This window comes from Crocodylus siamensis, chromosome 10, assembly GCF_052110815.1.
Source record: "Crocodylus siamensis isolate JL-2025a chromosome 10, ASM5211081v1, whole genome shotgun sequence".
NCBI classification, from domain to species: Eukaryota; Metazoa; Chordata; order Crocodylia; family Crocodylidae; genus Crocodylus; species Crocodylus siamensis.
The window spans coordinates 54588-76164 of NC_143404.1; the positions used below are offsets into that span (position 1 = coordinate 54588).

The 21577-nt window shown below is 45.6% G+C and overlaps 1 protein-coding gene across 1 annotated transcript in view; it reads right to left on the reverse strand.

Annotated features, from left to right (window-relative positions):
* The window catches only part of REEP2 (receptor accessory protein 2), a 73497-nt gene that overhangs the window by 4748 nt on the left and 47172 nt on the right, over nucleotides 1-21577 (reverse strand). The window contains exons 11-13 of the mRNA XM_090020760.1: nucleotides 20943-21093; nucleotides 20164-20233; nucleotides 18094-18262 (exon numbers count right to left, since the gene is read on the reverse strand). The gene's annotated coding sequence lies outside the window, so the exon portion shown is untranslated. The remainder of the gene's footprint in view (nucleotides 1-18093; nucleotides 18263-20163; nucleotides 20234-20942; nucleotides 21094-21577) is intronic.

Consider the following 21577-nt stretch of genomic DNA (forward strand, 5'->3'; position numbering starts at 1 on the left):
CTATGAAGCCCCATGCTAGGAGACATGCAGGACACTGCAGCAGTTCCTCCAACAGCGATTCTTTACCTGGACGATGCAAGCACCATTTTCCTAGGTACAACTCCATGGGGTGTGACACTGGAACAAGGCAGAATTCATTTGAGGATTTACTTAATTCGCTTGTTGTGTTCCTCACTGCTCCTGGCAATGCTTCATGCACAGGGTTATTCCTGTCTACATTTATTTTTATAAAGCAGGTATCACACCAATTTAAAAGCAGGTTATTATCAGTGCTAGTAAAGAAGGCAGTACACTATTATAAAGAGATAGTGGGTGCATCTGCATGAGATGTTTACTGTGGAACTGCCTAAATAGCTCCAAAGTAAAGTCTCAGTGTCTACATGTGTGGCCCTATTAGGCTCCAAGAAACTAATTTACTCTGCTGCAGGTTAGTACTTGTAAATACAAGTACTATCCCACAGCAGAGTTCTTTACTGTGTAGCAATGCACGTTTGGATGCTGATGGGGCCGGCTGGGGCACAAAGGCGCTTCAGTGCAGCGGCTGCCTGCCGGCTAGTCCCGCATTGGAACATCCTCATGCCCAAGCCATCCCCTCTCCAGCACACTGAGCTGGGTAGGAGCCGCCCCAGGCTGGCGGGCTGATCTGGCTCAACGTGCTGCGGTCCCGGGCACACATTCCAATGCGGTGCCTTGGGAGCAGTAAACTCCAGCACAAGGGTTTCCGGAATTTATTGCTCCATGCCAATAAACCAATCACTCCTCATGATTAGCTGTCCCACGATAAAATCCAGGGCAAAAGGATTAAAATGGTAGAGCTCTGTACCTAGTTTCTGCTATACATTTGCCTCCTTTACTGCCCTTGTTCCTTACAACTAATCTGAATTTTAAAAAGTTCTCCTGGGTGTCTGGGTGATATCAATACACATAATAAACAACAATTATGCTGAGAGCTAAGATCAGCCCTTGTACAAACAAACAAGCACAACTCCCATTTGACTAACGTAGAAATTATGCCCACTGGTACTGGTAACTGATTTAGGTCCTGAGGGTCACTACCTGCTAGTTGTTGCACCAGTGCCCCCAAGAACTGATTCAAAGTCTTCCTGCTCTCCTCAGGGCCCTGAACAGCTTCATCCCAGAGTAGCCCAGAGATTACATCTGAAATGACAGTTGTAAGCATCTGTTCCTTCCCAACCTCCTCACAGCACTGACGCTAAAAAAACTTCACGTTATAGGAAAACACTGAGACTAAAGCAGAATGTCTGTACAAAACTGGAATGTCTACACAAAAGGCATAACTCTCCAGCTGTGTCTATAAATGTTTGCAGTTGAGATTATTGTAAATAGTTTCTTTCAAAAAAAGCCCTTTCCACAACAACTTTCTTTCCATAATGCTGCGTCACCACCAAAAATAAGCATTGTGGTTTCTCGTCGCGTCTCAGTCAGTGACACAGGAAACGTTTGTGTCATACTTTCCACAAGTTAGAGAAATTCAAGGTTCAATGTGATCAGTACAAAAGAAAGAAAACAAAATGAAAGCAATGCAAGTGATCACTGTGCAAAGCCTCTCCTGTTGGCCTCCTAAGCCAAGAACTGCATTTCCATCAAATCATAGAATCACTGAGCCGGGAGGGACCTAGACAGATCTTCGAGTCCAACCCCCTGCCATGGGCAGGAAGGAGCACTGGGGGTGGCAGGGGTCATAAGACCCCAGCCAGGTGCCTATCCAATCTCCTCTTGAAGATTTCCAGGGAAGGTGAGAGCACCACCTCTCTGGGACGCCTATTCCAGGCTCTGGTCACCCTTACGGTGAAGTAGTTCTTCCTAATGTCTAACCTAAATCTATCCTCCCTCAGCTTGTGGCCATTGTTCCTGGTGACTCCAAGGGGGGCCCTGGTGAACAGACTTTCCCCGAGTCCCTGCTGCTGCCCCCTGATAAGGTTGAAGGCAGCCACAAGATGCCCCCTCAGTCTCCTCTTGCGGAGACTGAAGTTATTCAGGTCCCTCAGACTCTCCTCATAGGGCTGGCCATGGAGGCCCCCAACCATATGAGTGGCCTTCTTTGGACCCTCTCCAGGTTCTCCATGTCCTTCTTGAAGTGCAGCGCCCAGAACTGACACAGGACTCCAGCTGCGGCCTGACCAGCGCCGCGTACAGGGGGAGCAAGACCTCTCGGGACCTGTTAGTGATGCCCCTGTTGATGCAGGACAGGGTGCGGTTGGCTCTGCCTATTGCTTCGTCGCATTGGCGACTCATATTCATCCTGGAGTCAACTGTGACTCCCAGATCCCTCTCTGCCTCTGTCCTGCCGAGAGGGGCAGCCCCTAACCTATAACCATAATGCTGGTTCCCTCTCCCCAGGTGCTGCAGGTCCCCTGCACTTTTCCTTGTTGAGCCACATCCTGCTCAGATCCGCCCACTTCTCCAACCTATCCAGGTCTGCCTGGATGCGGTCCCGGCCTGCCGGTGTATTCACTTTGCCCCGCAGCTTGGTGTCATCAGCGAACTTGAACAGGGTGCTCTCCACACCCTCGTCCAAGTCGCTAATGAAGATGTTAAACGGCACCGGCCCCAGGACCGAGCCCTAGGGGACTCCGCTGCCCACACCCTCCCAGGTCGACATCGACCTGTCCATCACCACCCTCTGGGTGCGCCCCTGGAGCCAGTTTGCCACCCATGCGTCAATGCCGCAGTCCCTCAGTTTGCCCACCAGCATTGGGTGGGACACTGTGTCAAAGGCCTTCTGGAAGTCCAAGAAGATGACATCGACTTCCTCCTTCACATCTAAGCTTTTTGTTAGAGCTCATTGAACAAGACCAGGTTAGTCAGGCAGGATCAGCCTGGCACAAACCCGTGTTGGTTACCCCTCAACATCACTTCCCCTGCAGGGCTCTCACAAATGTGACCCTTGATAATTTTTTTAAAGATTTTCATTTCAATTTTAATTCTGTCTCATATCATTCATCCAGATCCAATTTTCTCGTTGTCTTTTTTAATTCTTTCTCCTCAGAGCCCATTGCAATCTCCATTCCTATAAGGAACCTGGTATCTCCTTCCTTCTAGAGCCTTCAGTATATGGAACCACATCCAGACGTTCTGAGGAAAAAATGGTGTGAAACACAGGAGGCCACAGTGGGCTTGCCATGCCATGCTCCAGGGATATATGGCCAGTGTTAGCTCTGGTCTCCAGTAGAAGGAATACTAGGCAGACTTCCTTCCTTGAGGGGAGTAGCAACACATATGCTCCCTACTCAACTATACATACCCAGTGCTGGGCTCTGAACTACCTGGTACAACTCAGGAAAAGACACCTTGGACTCACTGCAGATAGTTCTTTAAAAACATCAGCTCAATATTCAGAGGCAACCAAAAAAGCCAATAAAATGCTGGGCATCATTAAGGAGGGAGCTGAAAACCAAATGATGAATAACATCATGCCATTACACAGATCCATGGTGCACCCACATCTTGAATATGGGTATGTAGAAGGGAAACCAAAATGATTCAGGGGCTTGGAGCAGTTGCCATGCCAGGAGAGACTATGGCTGGGACTCTTCAATTTGGAAAGAAGGCTGAGGGGGGATATGGCAGAGGTGTATAACATCATGAAGGGTGTGGACCAAGTGAATGGGGAACTGTTGTTCACCAAGACCCAGTAATTAGACTGGGGGGGGAGGGGGGCAGCTCCTGAAATTAGCTGGTGGCCAATTCAAAACTAACATGAGAAAATACTCTTTTTATACAACATATACTTAACACGTGGAATTAATTGCCACGGGAGGCAGTAGAGGCAGATAGCACAACCAGATTCAGAAAGAGACTGGATAAATTGGTGGATGATCAATCTATTAGTGGTCACTAAACAGAATGATTGGAGACATTTCCTCTGGCACCGCTAAAGCAGGAATAGTAGATGCTGGGAGAGGGGTATTGAATAGGGGATAGATCATTCCAGAGATACCCAGTTAATGTTCTCCCTCTATAGCATCCAGTGCCAGATTCTGACATGGAGGCCCTAAGATATGTCCAGCTTAAGAGGCCCCATACATTAAAAATAATCCAGTGTATGTATACTTTTGTCATATCAGAACAAAAATGTCCATATTTAGAGTCATTTCCCCATGTCTCCTTTATTTCCCAATTGATTATTATAAAATTTGATATTGAGTCAGTTTTTTGTTTTTTAATTTATTTAGAGGTCCCCTCATATTGGGAGGCCCTAAGCTGTAGCTTAAGTAGCTTAAACCTAAAGCCGGCACCGATAGCATCCACTTCTGCCACTATCAGAGACAAGATACTAGGCTAGAAGGACCACTGGTCTGACCAAGTATGGCACTTTGTACATTCTCCTTGTGTCAGGTGCAAGTAGGCTATTTCCTAACACGTTCCCAAGTGCAGTCCCAGAAAGTTCATCTTCCATTAAATTCAGGGTTGGGGCATGCATCTCAAACTTCCTCTAAAACAATGACATCTATCAGTCCACAACAGAATTGTCCAGTCAGTCACCTCATGAGAGAAGATGTGTGATTATATCCATGAGAAAGACTTTCCCTGAAACCCTTGCCCTGATGGATCTAAGTTCTCTGGGATGACAGCTGTTGTAATCTCAGTCAGCGGCAATGGCCTTCCCCGAGATGCATCTCGGGCCTCTCATAAAACCAAAGGACTGCACACCTTGTTGCTCATGTAGGCTAAACACTATCGTCTAATTTAAGTGCAAATGCAGGCCCACCTGGGGGACTGACCAAGGCTGCAAGGCTCTGGAGCTGAAGTAGAGAGTCCTCCGATGGAAAGGTGACCTCAGAGTGGGAACGCTGGCAAGGCTTTTTAGAGTAATCGGAATGAGGGTGAGAGACCCATCTTGTGGGGAGGGTGGCTGGAGTAAGGGCAAGGGACTCAGCTAAAGGGGTAGAGTGAGTGAGGAGCCTGTTGCAGGAGAAACATGGAAGGATGGGGGGGGGTGTCAACCAGAGGGTCACCAAATGCATGGTGAGGACAGGCTATAGCGGGAGGGTAATAGTGTGCAATAGTTGGCTATAGTTGGAGGGCAATAGACCAGCTGGCTATCAACAGTGTGAGATCCACTGCTGGCTACTACCTGCAATGCGGGTAGGCAGCGCCAAAAAACACTCGACTCCCTGTGTCAGCAGCACTGAACAATGTTCAGTGAACATTACTGTAGTAAAAACTCAGCTTTTCCACTTTGCCCTTTTTCGTGCAAATCGGTAGGTTTCTGCCCAGCACCACCAAGAACAGTCCCTGGAATTGTGGATCTTGGAATCAATTCAATACAATTTTTTAAGTTATTACATTACAGAGACAGGCAGACAGACAGACACAATGGCATCTAGTTGAGTGTAAGTACTCACAACAAGAACAGAAGAGAAAAGAGCTAAGCAGACAGGTCAGAAACACCTTCTTCCAGCAAGCACTGTGGCCACCCAGTCAAAAGTGACCGAGAAGGGGTAGCACACCGAGGGGGCCTGGGTGGCACTCAGGGTTCATGAGCCTCTGGAACATTTGTTCCTGGCACTGGCCCCACTCTTCCTGTTTGGACTGCAGCCTGGAGTTGCCTCCATTTGTGTTGCAATTTTTTTCTGCTGCTCCACCATTTATTTTAAGTCCTCTTTCCTCTCTCTGCCCCACTTCTTTTTTCTGGACCAAGTGAGATTCTGAAAGCTCTGTAGTGGACAATTATAAAAGCCGCTCACAAAGAAATGCAGAAAAGCATGATATTATCTAAGTCCTTGTCATTAGCAAAGATGGTCCCATGGATTCAAAGGCCAGAAGGGATCATCGTGATCAGTTAGCCTAGCATGCTCAACCTTGGCCTGCAGGGCTGCGTCAGCTGGCCCACTGGGCTCCCCACGTGTCTCGACATTTGATGGTGAGGGAACAACGGCAGTATCAATTGCCACAACTTCCAGAGCTGCAGCAATTAACCCTGTCGCCACTCCCCTGCCACAGCATTTCCAGACTCTTTATAGGGAGCAGTTTTTCTGTTGCAAAGAACTCAGAAAGAGCACAGCTATGGATTTCTGTTTGAAATCTCTAGGCTTATCTTGCAGATTTCAAGGCACCTGGGGTGCTGTGGCACCTGTTTGAGAATAACTGAGTAAAAGACATCAGGTGCTCAAGAATCTACTAAATCCTAGATTAACATCTGCTGTTTTAGTTTGAATTTGTCTAGCTTCAGCTTCTAGCCACTGGGTCTCCGCTGCTGCTAGATTAAACATCCATTTACTATCAGAACCATTTTTCTTTCAGACTTGCTTATAGATTCATAGATTCATAGATGCTAGGGTCGGAAGGGACCTCAATAGATCATCGAGTCCGACCCCCTGCATAAGCAGGAAAGAGTGCTGGGCCTACATTACCCCAGCTAGATACACATCCAACCTTCTCTTGAATACCCCCAAGGTAGGGGAGAGCACCACCTCCCTTGGGAGCCCGTTCCAGACCTTGGCCACTCGAACTGTGAAGAACTTCCTCCTAATATCCAATCTAAATCTGCTCTCTTCTAGCTTGTGGCCATTATTTCTTGTAACCCCCGGGGGCGCCTTGGTGAATAAATACTCACCAATTCCCTTCTGTGCCCCCCTGACGAACTTATAGGCAGCCACCAGGTCGCCTCTCAACCTTCTCTTGCGGAGGCTGAAAAGGTCCAGTTTCTCTAATCTCTCCTCGTAGGGCTTGGCCTGCAGGCCCTTAACCATATGAGTGGCCCTTCTCTGGACCCTCTCCAGGTTATCCGCATCCTTCGTGAAGTGCGGCGCCCAGAATTGCACGCAGTACTCCAGCTGCGGTCTGACCAGCGCCCGATAGAGGGGAAGTATCACCTCCTTGGACCTATTTGTCATGCATCTGCTGATGCACGATAAAGTGCCATTGGCTTTTCTGATGGTTTCGTCACACTGCCGACTCATGTTCATCTTGGAGTCCACTAGGACTCCAAGATCCCTTTCCACTTCCATGCCTCCCAGCAGGTCATTTCCTAGGCTGTAAGTGTGCTGGACATTTTTCCTCCCTAGATGCAGCACTTTGCATTTCTCCTTGTTGAACTGCATTCTGTTGTTTTCTGCCCACTTGTCTAACCTGTCCAGGTCTGCTTGCAGCTGTTCCCTGCCCTCCAGCGTGTCCACTTCGCCCCATAGCTTAGTGTCATCTGCAAACTTGGACAGAGTACATTTCACCCCCTCGTCCAAGTCGCTGATGAAGACATTAAAGAGTATCGGTCCAAGCACCGAGCCCTGCGGGACCCCACTGCCCACACTCTTCCAGGTCAAAACCGACCCATCCACCACGACTCTCTGGGTGCGACCCTCCAGCCAATTCTCCACCCACCGGACTGTGCAGTCATCCAAGTCATAGCCCCTTAACTTGTTCACCAGTATGGGGTGGGATACCGTATCAAAGGCCTTCCTGAAGTCCAAGTATACGACATCCACCCCTCCTCCTGCGTCGAGGCGTTTTGTGACCTGGTCATAAAAAGAGACTAGATTGGTCAGGCACGATCTGCCTGCCACGAACCCGTGCTGGTTTCCCCTCAGCATAATTTGTCCTGCCGGGCTCTCACAAATGTGACCCTTGATGATTTTTTCAAAGATTTTGCCAAGGATGGAGGTGAGACTGACTGGCCTATAGTTACCCGGGTCCTCCTTCCTCCCCTTCTTGAAAATGGGAACCACATTGGCCCTTTTCCAGTCCTCCGGGACTTGACCCGTGCGCCACGAGCGTTCAAATATTCCCGCCAGTGGCTCTGCAATGATGTCGGCCAGTGCCTTCAGTACCCTCGGATGGAGCTCATCCGGGCCTGCCGACTTAAAGGCATCCAGTTCTTCCAAGTGACCCTGCCCCACCTCAGGGTCCACGCATGGAAGTCTGGTGCCTTGCTGCTGCCTCCCTACACTCCCAGTGAGAGACTTGTCATGCCTCTCGCTTAGGAACACTGAGGCTTGTAGATCTCACTTAGGAACACTGAGGCTTGTAGATCAAGTCACCTTTTAAATTTCCTGCAGGGTGAACTAATTACATTAGGCTTCATAAGTCTCACTGTAAGGCTGTTTTTCCAAACTGTGAATGACACTTGAATTCTTTTTTGAATACTTTCCAGTTTTTCCCCATGCTTTTTGAAGTGTAGTCATTAGAACTGGGCACACTAAGTCTCACTAACACTTTCTATACGTAAAAGAATCTCCTTACTCCTTAATCAGCCAGTTAATTAAGTCTCACTAAACAGTGCTCTGATAGATCTATATTAGTCTAATTATTCTTTTTTATTTAAAAAATAAAAGTTAATTAAACTTATCAAAAATATTTGATCTTATTAGACCCCAGAACCATGACAAGCCTGAAGTTTAAGAAATAGCCTACTCTTAGGTTTAAAAAAACAACCCTAAAATAAAAAAAATAAAAAAATCAAGGTTTTAACTTAATAAAAATACTTTTCATCGTCACTTGGATAACTGAAACACTACCTCAAAAATGATCAAATTTTAAGCACAAACTATTCATTTTCCCCTCCAGAATAGCAAAAATATTTTAAAACAGAAGTTTAAAAATAAAATATTTTTGCAGACATCATGCAGATCACTAAGGTAATGCCACCGCATTATTTATAAATTCTGGTTTCTTAGATGGTGAGCTTCTTTGAGAATATACCATCATTCCTAGGAATCATAGGAAAGGAGGCTTGGAAGGGACCATCACAGATTATCTAGTCCAGCCCCTTGCTCAAGGCAGGATCATCCCTGACTAAGCTATCCTCAGCCAAGTGTCCGTCTAACCTGCTTTTGACTGTCAGACATTCAACAACTTTAGGTGCCTGTTCCAATGCTTAACCACCCTCAGAGTCAGAAAGTTCCTCCTAATCTCCACCCTCAATTTCCTCTACTGCAGCCTGAGGTCACTGCATCTAGTCCTGTGCCCTATGACCACAGAGAAAAGCCCATCTCCATCTTTTCAGCAGTCACTCTTCAGGTATTTGAAGATTATCACCAAATCCCCCCAACAACCCCTCCGTCCCCCCAACACGCACGCATGCACGTGCGTGCGCGCACACTCCCCCCCCGCCCTTCTCTTCTCCAGACTGACTGAATAATCCTCTCTTTCAGCCTTTCCTCATGAGTCTCATCTCCCAGGCCCCTGATCATTTTTGCTGCCCTCTGCTGGACTCTTTCCAATCTGTTCTTGAAGCATGGGGCCCAAAAGTAGACTCAGCACTCCAGGTGAGGCCTCACTAGTGCTGAACAGAGGGGAAGAACCACATCCCTTGATTTGCAATTGATACTCCTGTTATGCTGTTGCCTCAAGTGACTAGAAAGTATCCATCACATAGCAGGTATTACTGCAATTAAACAACATCAGTAGTAAAGGAGTAGTAATAGATTCAGACCAGAGTTCAAATTTGAACTAACTCAGTCCTGCCCTGAATTCCCCCATCTCTGCTTCTCTGGTATGTGGGCAATGCTGCCTCTGGGCCCATCCCAGGAGTACCTTTCCCATGAGTTGGGAAGGTAGACACCAGCTCTGTAGAGACCTGGAGCGGCCAAAAACAAAGAGCAGGAGGAGCATACAGAGCTTTGGGCTAAGGTTTTGGATCTGGACTGGAAAATTGGTGGCTCCTAAATCAAAACATAAATATATTATAACCAAGTGTTAAAAAGGGGCCAGTATGAAAACATAAGCATGAATATTTCACAAAGGGATTAGGCAAACAAGAAAACATGGTATTACTTATTCATAAGCTCAGCTGGTAGCAACAAAAGGAAAGATGTAATTATTTTGCCAGCTGGTTATATCTCTGTCTAACCTTTTAACAGCATTATAAAGGGCTGGAACAAGGAGTGGCTGGATGGATACCCTTTAAGGGATACCTTTAACTGCCCGCACATTTAGTCCCTTTTTAATGGTTCCTGTATCACATTTCAACTGTGGGGCAGTGTTCAGCAGTTTCTTGTCCATCTGCTCATTTCTACACTACAGCATTACCTGAAAGATGCTGAGCTCTCCTTTCCCATACTCATGATGCTCTATTCTATTGTGTGTAACAGAACATAATGATAATTAACTTCCCTTGCTTCAACATGGGATTCCCCCATATTTAAAATCAGTTAAATACTTGACTACAGGTTAGCAAAATATAATGCCAAGGAATGCAGTGGATTTTTCTGTCCCCAAAATTGCTACTACACACATTTCACTTAAACATGCATTTCAAGAAATGTAAGTTTGTATGATCAAATATCAGGAAATACGTTATCTCTAGAATACATAGTCTTTCTATATGCAGTATGTCATCAGGCATTGTCACTGCCTAATTAAACAGTCAAATACTTTAATTTCTACAGAAATCCTGCTTTGATGCATGGCAATACCAATCCACTTACATATGTGTTTAATTCTAAGCAGGAAATTCAGCAACTATTGCATTTTATTGTTTTCTAGGCATTGGCAGCAATGTGTTGATTAATATGCTTCAAGTACAGCACACACTTCAGTATATTGCTATATGAAAGCCTGCATGAGGCAGGTATGCAGCATGTATCTTTAAGCACGGGGGAAGCTGCAGCAAGTACAACTGTGATTGGTCACCCAAACAGAAAACAGTTGCTTCATTTTTTAAAACAAAATACTGACTTTAAATATTAGCTTGCATTGGCCTCTCTTATCCTAAATGCCATGAGTGGACTTTCCCCTTTCACACTAGCTGAGCCAGATGTCCTATGGAAATAATACTGTATGGTCAGTTAAATAATGCAGCTTAATACTCAAGGAATAAAACTGAAGCTGAACTGTATCTTGAGCTTTGGGTGCTTTGCTTTACAACAGTATGCTTGCACTGTGGTTCTCCCCACAACCCCAGACAAACAGTGCCACACGCTCTCTGCCTGTGAGGCACTGCTAGAACGCTCAGGGAAGCTAATCTAATGAGCGATGGTTTCAGGAAGTTATAAGCAACTAAAGAACGGGAGTAAATAATGTAAACTCTTAGGAAGCCTTAATTGCAATGTTTTCCCCTCCCCACTAGCTAATGAGGTATTACTCAGGATAATTTTCTGCCTGTCAAGAGGTCTCCACAGTTGAATAACCCCAAACCACTGGTATCTTCGTAGGATGTTTACAGCACAAATTTTTTATTCCAGAGCTTTGTCTCAGAAAGCACAGATCTTATACTTACCTCCGAAAGGATCAGTAGCAAGTAAGTAGAATGTTCCTCTACTCACCCTCTTCTAAAACAAACCCCAAAATAAAACATCAGATCCCTGCAATGTTAATAACCATTTTCCAACAGTCTGCAAACCCTTCTGGGAATGCAGGAGGTTGCATCTTTGCCCGGGTGACACTGGCTAGTCATCATCAATTCACACGACTGAAAGGGAGTTCTCTCTCTCTCTCTCTCTGCCAAAAATGAAGTGGCATCTCCCACCTCCTTCCAGCTCTAGCCTACACACAGCAGGCTTTGGACAATGACTGGCTAATGGTCAAACAGTTGCTTGTATATCTTCGTGACTTTATGGATTCCCTTTAAATTGTGGGTCCTTATCTTCAGACACTCATTGTGCAGGAAGGATGCTCCTGCTCTTCAACTGTGCTAACACTTCCCATGTTCATGTCCCCATAAACACACCCAAATGCATATCCGTGAAAGCCAACAGACATACATGCACACACATCTACTGTCCTCATGCCTGTGAAGACAGTCACACTTTCCCACCAATGATACACCTTTTCTCACCTTCACGTAGACACATTCTCACCAACTTGCCTCACCACCCAAGCACCCTGTGCCACACTGGGTACAAATGGTGCCAGTTTTCACCACAACTGTGCAATTGCCATTCTGAATTTGGTAGGAGCAAGCTTTGTGCATGCTACTGTAATGTGGTATCCGCAAGTGGCATCATACTGGTAAAGGCTATGTAGCAGTTTGGCTTGTTGCTGGTTTTGACTTGTTTTTCCCAGTAACTTGGGTTTTGGCAACTAGTCTAATGAACATCTTCAACACCTTTTAACTTTATGGGTGGGTATTTGCTTTGCTGACGGGCAAGGCTAGCGTTGTCAGACCCATGCTTTCCTTTGGATTTAGTTTTGAGACTCTGAACATGGTTAGGAGGATTGGGAAGGGAGAAGCAGGGGTATTTCTACTTCAACTGGGGAGGCATAAAAAGATGGATTTTGTTCTCCCCCTGGACTCCTGACAGCAGGAGCATGAGCCAACTCTAATGAACCACCCCTGGTGTTGCAGCTCTTGACATGGAGGACATGTCTGCAAAACTGCATGTGCTGAGTTTTACATCAGTTGGTGCTCTCAGATATTAAAGCTGGCGCAGACATTGCTTCCTTTCAGCAGAGTGGCTTGGATTATGCTGTAAAATAGGTCTAGCAGCAATGTTATTAGAAGGTTATATCTCTTCGGTATTTTTTTTAGGATGAGAAAGCTGCACATATTTTACAACATATACGGAACTCTCTGATGCACATTACATTCCCATGTCCCTGGAGTAACATTGTATGTTGTTTCAGGTCTTTCTAAATGTTTTATAAGCTAGCAATTGACCTGTGGGGCCCATGCCTTCCAGGAGAATACTGGGAAGTGCAAGTGTCTCCTTGAATAGGTAATAGTTTGACTAGCACATCAACCTCTAGCAGGCATTTTAATCATCAAGTTGTTTAGCGGAAGCCTAAGATTTGGAAACAGATCTGTTGGTGCTACTGAAACAAAGATGTAAACACTGAAGAGGGTCAGGCTGAAGTGACATGTACATTCTGCTCACTTTTTTTCTGGCTGTTGTTGGTATTTATCCTGCATCCAATAGACTGATACATGGATTTAATGACGTCACGGGCTTTCCTACCTTTGCAGTCTGCTGCAATTAAAGATGCAATCCTGAGTGCTGAGTTAAAAGCTCTTTTTAAAGCCAAATATCTTCCTTTTTTCAGTTTTCTTACATTTCTTAAATAAAAGCTTGGGAGACCATTGGTGTGGTTGATGGTTCATTTTCAGGGAGAAATCTAATTTGACTACGTACTATGTTTTTGCAGGTAGATACTGTATTATCCCTTTCTTGAGTTGGCTGATCTCACTGCTAATACACATCTCTGCAGAGGCCTGGGTGGACGAAAGCTCTGCATGCCAATCACTGCCCTACCACAGCACAGACGAAGCAGCCTCTGCTACCAGGCCTGCCCACGGCCCTCTCCTGCAATTACTAACACAAGGCCCCTGTTACTTCTCTCTTTCCTGTTTTTCAGCATCTCTCTGAGGACAACAGGAAACAAGGGTAAGAGCAAAAGGAAAAATGGTCTTTGAATCTTTTCCTTGAAACTCCCAAGCCACATGAGAACATTTATTTTCATTCTAACGCGTGTTCTCAAATTACCTTAGCCCCTTCAATTTCCAGTGCAATCCTGCCCAGACAAGACTCGCGTGTCCCGTATCTTCCCCATACCCTCCTGTCCTCCTCGTCCTTGGAGCAGTGCAGGGAGAGCACAACGTAAACCTCGGGCAGCACAGCTGTGGCAGTGCGACGTGCAGATTTTCTGGGCCTGTCAATGCTGCTCCTGGCTTGGTATCCATGGAAACCTGTTCTCTATCCTGCTCAGGACGTGATCGCAGCCCCTTCTCCCCCGCCCAGAGACTCACTGCGATAGTAATTCACGTCAGGTGGCCTTTATCATCTCTCATAGACCCTTTGCTATTTTCTATCAGAACAAAAGGTTTCATTGGTTTCCACAGATTTAAAACAGAAGACAACTGAAACCTAGCTTATTCCCTCAGCAAAACGCACAGTGCTACCTAGCGAGGCCAAATCCTGGGAAAACGCACCCTGGCTTCACTAGGAGCTTGGCCCGAGCGTGAGCGGCTGGAGCGGGCCCAGACTCTGTTTGATTGCTGCGCACGCCTGTAGTAAACACAAATCCTGCTGCGGGCAGGAAGAGAGGAGCACACCATCCACCCAGCACAAGTGAGCAAACAAGGCCGAGGCCTATTTTGCTTCCTGCAAACTGTTCTCACTGTAGAGCAAGGTGCCTGGTTTTTACCAGAAAGAGTCTGAAAGGACATGTGGTCCCCAGGGATTTCTCTTTGGGGACTGTCGTTAACTGGGGCTCCTAGCGCGGCTCTTCCCTTCACTTGGACATCATCTCACCTTCTTCCCTCCCCTCATTACTTCTTTCACCTTCTCTCCCCCGCTGTCCCCCAACATCTTCCGCTAAGGGCCTCTTCCCTTTCTCTCATCCTGATTTCCTCTTGGCCCTCTAAGTTACCGGCTTTCGTTCTGTCCCTCTTCTCTACCTAGCCAATTTCCTCTGTCTTAATTTTCCTCACTACCTGATACTTCAAATTTAGCAGCTGGTCCTGTAACCATGGCAACTCCATGATGACATCAGCAAAAGGTCTCACCATTATCCAGAGGAAAGAGATCTCATTAAATGCCAATGATGCCATTTGAATTGAAGTTTAATGTTCCCAATACAAACACGATGGCTGGGGCTTGTGCAAGAGCGGTGGGTCACTTGTCACAGTAGCAGGGGCTCTTTCAGGTGGCTGTCTGTGGCCATCCCCAGTGCAGGTGACTGGCAGATGGTCTCTAGCCTGGAGGAGGGTCCTAGGGGCTATATTTCAAGAAGGGTTACAGCAGCGCTGTCACCAGTCGATTACACTCCACAGGTTAAATCTAGGGAGTGAGGCTTTGTGAAGTGGACAGGGATTCATGCATCTGCCTTGCAATTCTTTATGATGGGAACATGCCTGGGTCCTAGCACAGAAATCACGTAAGCTATGGTGGAACAGACCTCTATACCAGACACTTTGGGATCCCTGCTTCCTCCCATCAAGCACGGCTGCAGGGTCTGACCAACTGAGACGGTCTACGAGAAGACAGTGACTGGTCCCTGCTGGTCCCTCCTTGCTCAGCAAACGTAGGGACTAGCTCTTGAGAGATGCACAAAACAGTCTCCCCAGGAAAAATAACACAGTATTTTACTGAAAAAACAGGAACTTCACTACCCAGACCCTTAGGTTGAGGATGAAAGGCAGCTTAGCCCTGGGAAGGTTCACTCTTAGTCACAGTATTTCCCCCAATGACTGGTGAGACAACTGCCAGGAACACAGTTGTTAGTGCAGAACAGTCACTCTAGGTGTCCCCATCCTGTCCAAGTCCTAGCATGGGGATAGCTTCTACTTAAGAGGAAAAATATGAAGTAGGCTCTTGAAGAATCTCGTCACTAGAGGGCATTTACGTAACAGAGTCCGCAAGTGAACAACGAAAGGCCAAAAACTGTGGCTTTACAGAACTGTGGAGAGAGTGGATTCCTTGAGATGAAGGTGACAGCACACAGTACAAGTGAACGGAAGAAGAGTGAGGGTCAGTCCCCTGGTATCCTACCAGAGGCAGAAAAGAAGCCGAACACAAGCCCCATCTCCACAGTTCTGTAAGCAAACATTCGATGTGCATGGTGGCCCAGCAACAGTACTTACAGAGCAGGCATGGACCCGTTTCCCTCACTCATCCACACACATAGGTTCAAGTGCCTGACTTCTAGTGTCACCTCAACCACACCAGCAAACATCCCTCTGTACTGCTTAAATCCAAATAAAACCACAAGCCAATTCAGCCACTCTCGCTTCTTGGGTTTCAAAAAAACACTGACTGAACAAACAAGCCCACCCCAAACCCAAAAATTCTTACAAAGCTACATCAGCACCTGACACAGCGATATGCTATCATCAGACAGCAACAGACCCCTGGGGGAAGCAAGAGGGCACAGAGGAGAGATCTGCAGATCTGTGTAAATGCATGGGGGACAATCAATAAGTATAGAGGGAGGAGCTGCAGATGTGCACATGCACATGTCCGTAAGAGAAAAATCAGCAGTTGTTTAGCACAGAACCTGAGGTGTACGTCTGGATAGAGAGTTGTAGGGGTAATATGCCAGGATGCAGGTGTGAGAGGATACTGCAACTATGCAGAAGCTGGATGCATGAGCATTGCCACTGCAGAATACCTTGGAGAACACTGTACAGGTGTGGGGTACCAAAGAAATGTGCAACAGGACCTGGCACTTTACAGGGATTTAATACTTTGCTTTTTGCACTACAGTAGTACCAGCAGTTCAGTCAGATGATGGCGATTTGGACATATTTGGTCTAGAAGCAACAAGTCTGACTAAGCAAAACATGGAGAAAATAAGATAACCTAGATAATTCTGGGTGAAATCTTACAGTTAATGTAACTCATGCTTTTTTTTTTTTTTTTTACAAAGTCTATAACATAAGATCTGTTGCAGGTTGAAATATCTTGAAGATGGTCTTTAGGGATCTTCACATGCCAAACAATACTTATGTCTAGCTCTTTGTTTTTCCCACGTTATGGACAGTACAACCCGAAGCCAGCATACTTTGCTCCAGAGTGAATTTAGGAACATAGACATCACTATCCTAAGTTAAACCTGGATTCCAGTACCGTGAGAAGGGCCAACCTCTGTTCAACACAATTACTCCCACAGCCTCTACTGTCTGAAAACTTGTAGCATAAAGTCAGTGCCAAAATACACAAGCTATTGCACCTTTTCTCAAAAAGATCTTGATAAAGAGGAGTCTGTCTACAAGGGTGTCATGTCGTGTTCCCACAAAACCTACTGAAAATGTGTCTATTGACTTCAGGAGGAGCAGAATCTGGCCTCACCCCTCTTCCCCAAGCATATTTACTTATGTCAGTGGTTCTCAACCTTTTTAGACGCGAGGCACACCTCCATAATTTTTGTCAATTGAGTAAATGTATGTATTTAAAGTACTTACACCTCCTTGCATGGGGACCATGAGGAGGGAAGGGGGGGTAATCAGCCAAGCAGGAACAAGCCTGAGCCCACCATTACCTGTTTATCACCTCATACCACCGGCACCTTTCAGGGGATCTTGTGGCACTCGAGGGTGCCAAAGTACCCAGGTTAAGCATCACTGGCTTATGTGAACACCCAAATGGGGAATTCTGTCACGTTTCTTGCAGAGAAACTACATCCACTTCCTTTGAACATGCAGAATGAAATAACCAAGACAAACCAGTCTTGATTGTATCCAGTTTGCAAGAGGAAGAGGCAGAAAGAGCCTTTCTCCTCTGTTCTCCATCCCTGACGGTAAGCACAGCCATAATGTTTGTTCTTCTTTCCTATCTCAGCTGAAGGGCATCTTCCCCTTCAGATTCTAGAGGGGAAAAACCCTGCCCATTTAGTTCATGGGGAGCTGTGAAAGTCACCATCTCTCCACATGCCTTCAATTCTCCATCTTCCAGGAGATGATCATTTACTGGATGATTTCAGCTAGAACACAGTGCCAGGCAATAGTCAGTTCTCTGCATTTAAGCTGGGACACACTTGTGCAAAATTAAATACCACATGCAACCAATCCTGCTACACACGTGCACGATGTCCAGATCTGGACTGAAACATGGCTTTTTTATTCACATTTTCTCAGTTTCAGAATGCTTTGGAAGCCCAGGTAGGACAGAGGCATAATACCACTTTGTAGCTCTAACCTAGGCCTGTCATTTCTGATATAATTCTTGCAACAGATTTTCCAGTCCCTGTAACCAACCTATGGCCTCTCCTATAAGAGCTCAGGGTCCCTGTGGATGACAACCTGGACGCTGGCTGACAGACAATTTGGACTGTGACTATTCTACAGAAAGCTGGGAAATTCTGTTGGAAAGTAGATGCCTTCCATGAAGAACCTCTGCCCCGTTACTAAGTACAAGTGACAACACGTATTTGACACAATCTACAACAGAACCTCAGAGTTTTACTTCCTTTTCCTCCAGAGCCAGGCAGGTTTCATTCAAGTTCTCCATTAGAGTCTATTATGATAACCATTCATTACAGGTAAAGCCTGGGCTTATAAATTTTAGCAGAGATAAGCTACAAAAAGTGAGCTGCTTGAGTTTCTTTGTGTTTATATGTTTCCCTATAAGTTCTATTTTAATTAGAAGGTCAACATATCATCTCCTCACTGTGTGCCATATTCGTATTTTTATGAAGGATGTTGTACTTCTGTTATGTTTTCTCATTTTGTTTTAGTTTCTATCCGAGTATTTTTACCTCATGTTGAAGGATCCTTATTTATGAAGCTCTAATTCATCCATCCTCTCTCAGGTTTGGCCAAATTTAAGTCTTTGTCCAGGGCTCTAGAAGACCCTGGTTTTATTCCTGGCTCCGTTGGGTGACCTTGAGTAAGTCACATTCACTTGTGTTGCCTCGGTTTTCCAGCCTGTAAAACAGAAATTATAATAAGGACCTCTGCTGTAAAGGGCTCTGAGATTGCTGATAAACAGTGCTATTATTTTTAATCTCTGATTTTACATTCCATATGGAAATTTACTACTCATTCTTAACTTTACTGTTAACCTTATCTCAGCAAGTAGATAGAAGTGACTCTATCCCAACTAGATTCCAGGGTTTTTACTGTGTTTGGGAAATTACGTGACCCTTTCTTTAAGTACTGATGTGCTACGGTTTGGGGGAAGTACTTATGTGCTGGGTTAATGTCCTTTTGGTGGAGTTTGACCTATTAAGGTTTTATCATTTTCAGTTATTCTGACACACTCATTCCTCTATGACCTCTCAAGGTCTCTTCCAGCCCTATTTTTCTGTGATTCTATGAGAACACCCATAGCCTGGATTGTTTTTTTTTTCAAATGCCTTTTTTGTAGCCACGCTGGAAACAACCTATTGACTTGCTTTGGCAATATTTGTCTTTCTTGAGGCATTCTATAAAAGCTGGTATTTGGATTTCTTGGTCACATATTCCTGATATATTCCATACTGGGGTATACATTTTTTTTTTTTATTTATTGCTGTGTGTTGCCTTGAATTTGTTGTTCTCCATTCCTGGCAAAGATCAAGGTGCTGGTTGTTTAAAGATTATTCTTTTGGTTTTCAAGCTAACAAACCATGTCTGTCTTTGTCCAGAAGTGCCAGTGTATGTTACAGCGCCAAGAGTGTGATCAGAACTGGCTGTGGTGCCATACATTTCTGCTTCAGCCCCTAGCAGGTAGTCCATGTGCATATTAATACCCATAAACCAGAGGGCTATAAGGTTGCAGATGCTATTGTTGGGATTCCTGGGGCCTCTGGCAAGGGCAGTCCCCTTTGCCAAGATGTTTATTGCTTGCCCAACAGAAAGTGCATGCCTGAAGTTTCTCTATAAAAAGACATGCATATCTCCAGCTACAAACATCCCTGCCTTCAGGTCCCAATACACACACATAGGCAATTTACTCCTTCAAACACAGCTTTATCCACACCCTCAGATTCTGAAACAGGATGCAGATGCTGTTATTAAAAGCAGCCAGAGCAGCAGGGTCTCTGAAAATGATGGATACCATCAGGTTCCCTCTGATGTCAAAGCCTGGAAATGCCAATTTAATCAGGTTTGTTGACCTTACGCGTCTCTTCAGTGAGAGATGGACATAAGACCTGTTGCTTAATTGCTCTGGACTAACGGCTTCATTCTGCAAACACAGGTCAAGGAAGCCTGACTGAGTGCAGCTTTAATGTGTTACTGTGCATTGGTTTGGAAAAGGGGGTGTAACTTGAGTTCATAACTATTATACTGTTATTCAGTAGTTAAATGGAATATCAAAGGTCTCTTTCCAAAGACATTTAATGTTAAGTAATTTCTGATGAGTCAGAACCACAATCTGCTAATCATTAAGAACCTTTTGATCACTCATGACTTGTGACATTCACAGCTGATACAAATGGAGGCCAATGTAACAGCATTTACTTGATTTGGGTATGATTCTAGCCCTACAACTAAACCACCAGCTACTGAGGGTCTAGAGGGAAAAAATCCTTCCTTTATACATCCCTGAACTAAAGCTACCTGCATGCCATGGCCCAGCCCCTTTTGCAGGAATTCTGTATAACTTAATACATACGGGGGGATTTTTTTCATACCTCACTTGTTATCACAGTGGTCAGAGTCCTCCTGATAAAGGCACACGCTAAGGGCTTGTATGTAAAGGATTCTCATTAGGAAGGTTGAGACAAATCAAGCAGGGGCGCAACTTCAGTGTACAAAAGTTTACAGCACATTAAAACCTGTTGGCCTTCTCATAAAGAACTGAAGTGGCTTCAGGGGCTTAACCATATAAGCAGGTTACTCACCCAGCTCCCTTTGAAGTCAGTCAGATCTACCTTCTGGATTTCCAAGCAGTTTATTTTTCATGGGGAAAACCTGTACCCACAGAAACAAAAACAAACACGTGTGCAACAACACTTTCTACAGACCCCGAGAGGGTGACCCAGGCTCAATGCACTCTACTCTTGGAAGTTTTCACTCTCTTTGTGGCTCTGCTCTCGCTCACTCGTCACCTGCTGCAGCTGGCTCCTAGCCAGGCAGCCTGTGAACTGCTGCCTACCTGCAGCCAGGCTTTCAGCCCCCAAAGGTCACATCTCCTCAACTCCTGCACATTTCCTCTACATAGTTGGTTGATTTGCCTTAACTACTAGATGTGGCTTTAGCAATTCGTACAACAGGGCGAGAGGAAATCCTTTCTTGTCAGCTGGCTGGAAGTTCAGAATAACTAAGAAATGTACCTTTCCATTTATACAAGTCTGAACGCTTCAGCACTGAAACATCCGCTGAGTATCCAGCTCCCCTCCCTGGGAGGGAAGGCAGGCAAGCAAGGAACAAGGGGTAGCAGAAGGCCAGAGAAGGCAAAAGGGAATCCTCCCCTCCTCTTCTGCCCCAGTCCCATTTCACCCCCCCCACCCCCCCGGTAGAAACTGCCCCATCTCCTACTGTGGCAATGCAGCAATCTTCACCTGGGAAGAAATGCTGGTAGTTCTGCATAGGAGGGCTTACCTTAGCAGTATTGTTGCTGCATTTAAAAAAATTCTAACTACATTTCTAAAAAGAAAAGAAAGGGGAGGAGAGAGTTTACCTCATTATGCTAAAAATGGCTGAAGCAATCTGGCTTAAGTTTTCCCTCAAACGTCCTCTGGACACAGAACATATCACATGAACAAGCATCTTCAGAGAATTAACTCGACTCCTCTTGCCTTGCTGCTCTCTTAGCAGGAAACACAGTGAACCTTTTGGAAGAGTTTAAGGAGAAGGGAGGTAAACTTTGTGCATTAACAGATGAGACTTTGTAGCCTGGGTGCTATTTTAGCAGCTCAGTTGCCAAGCAGAATGCAGAGAATGCTCAGACGCGGCTTGTTTGTACACGCAGTTTTCTGAAAGGAAGAGAGTTTTCTGGTGTCAGAGGTAAATTGGAATATGAGACAGCAATTAATAGGGATAACCAAGGAACGCAAGTCCTAATCTGCATTCTCCTCTTACTGAGGAAATGGATTTATAGATTTCATAGACATTAGGGCTGGAAGGGACCTCGGAAGATCTCCGAGTCCAGCCCCCTGCTCCAAGGGCAGAAAGTCAGCAGGGGTCCTAGGATCCCAGCAAGATAAACATCTCTTGGCAGTGTTCAAAGTGGGTGCTTGAACCACCTCGGGTGGCAGTCTATTCTAAACTTTGGGGGCTCGGACAGTAAAGAAGTTCTTCCTTACAGCCAATCTG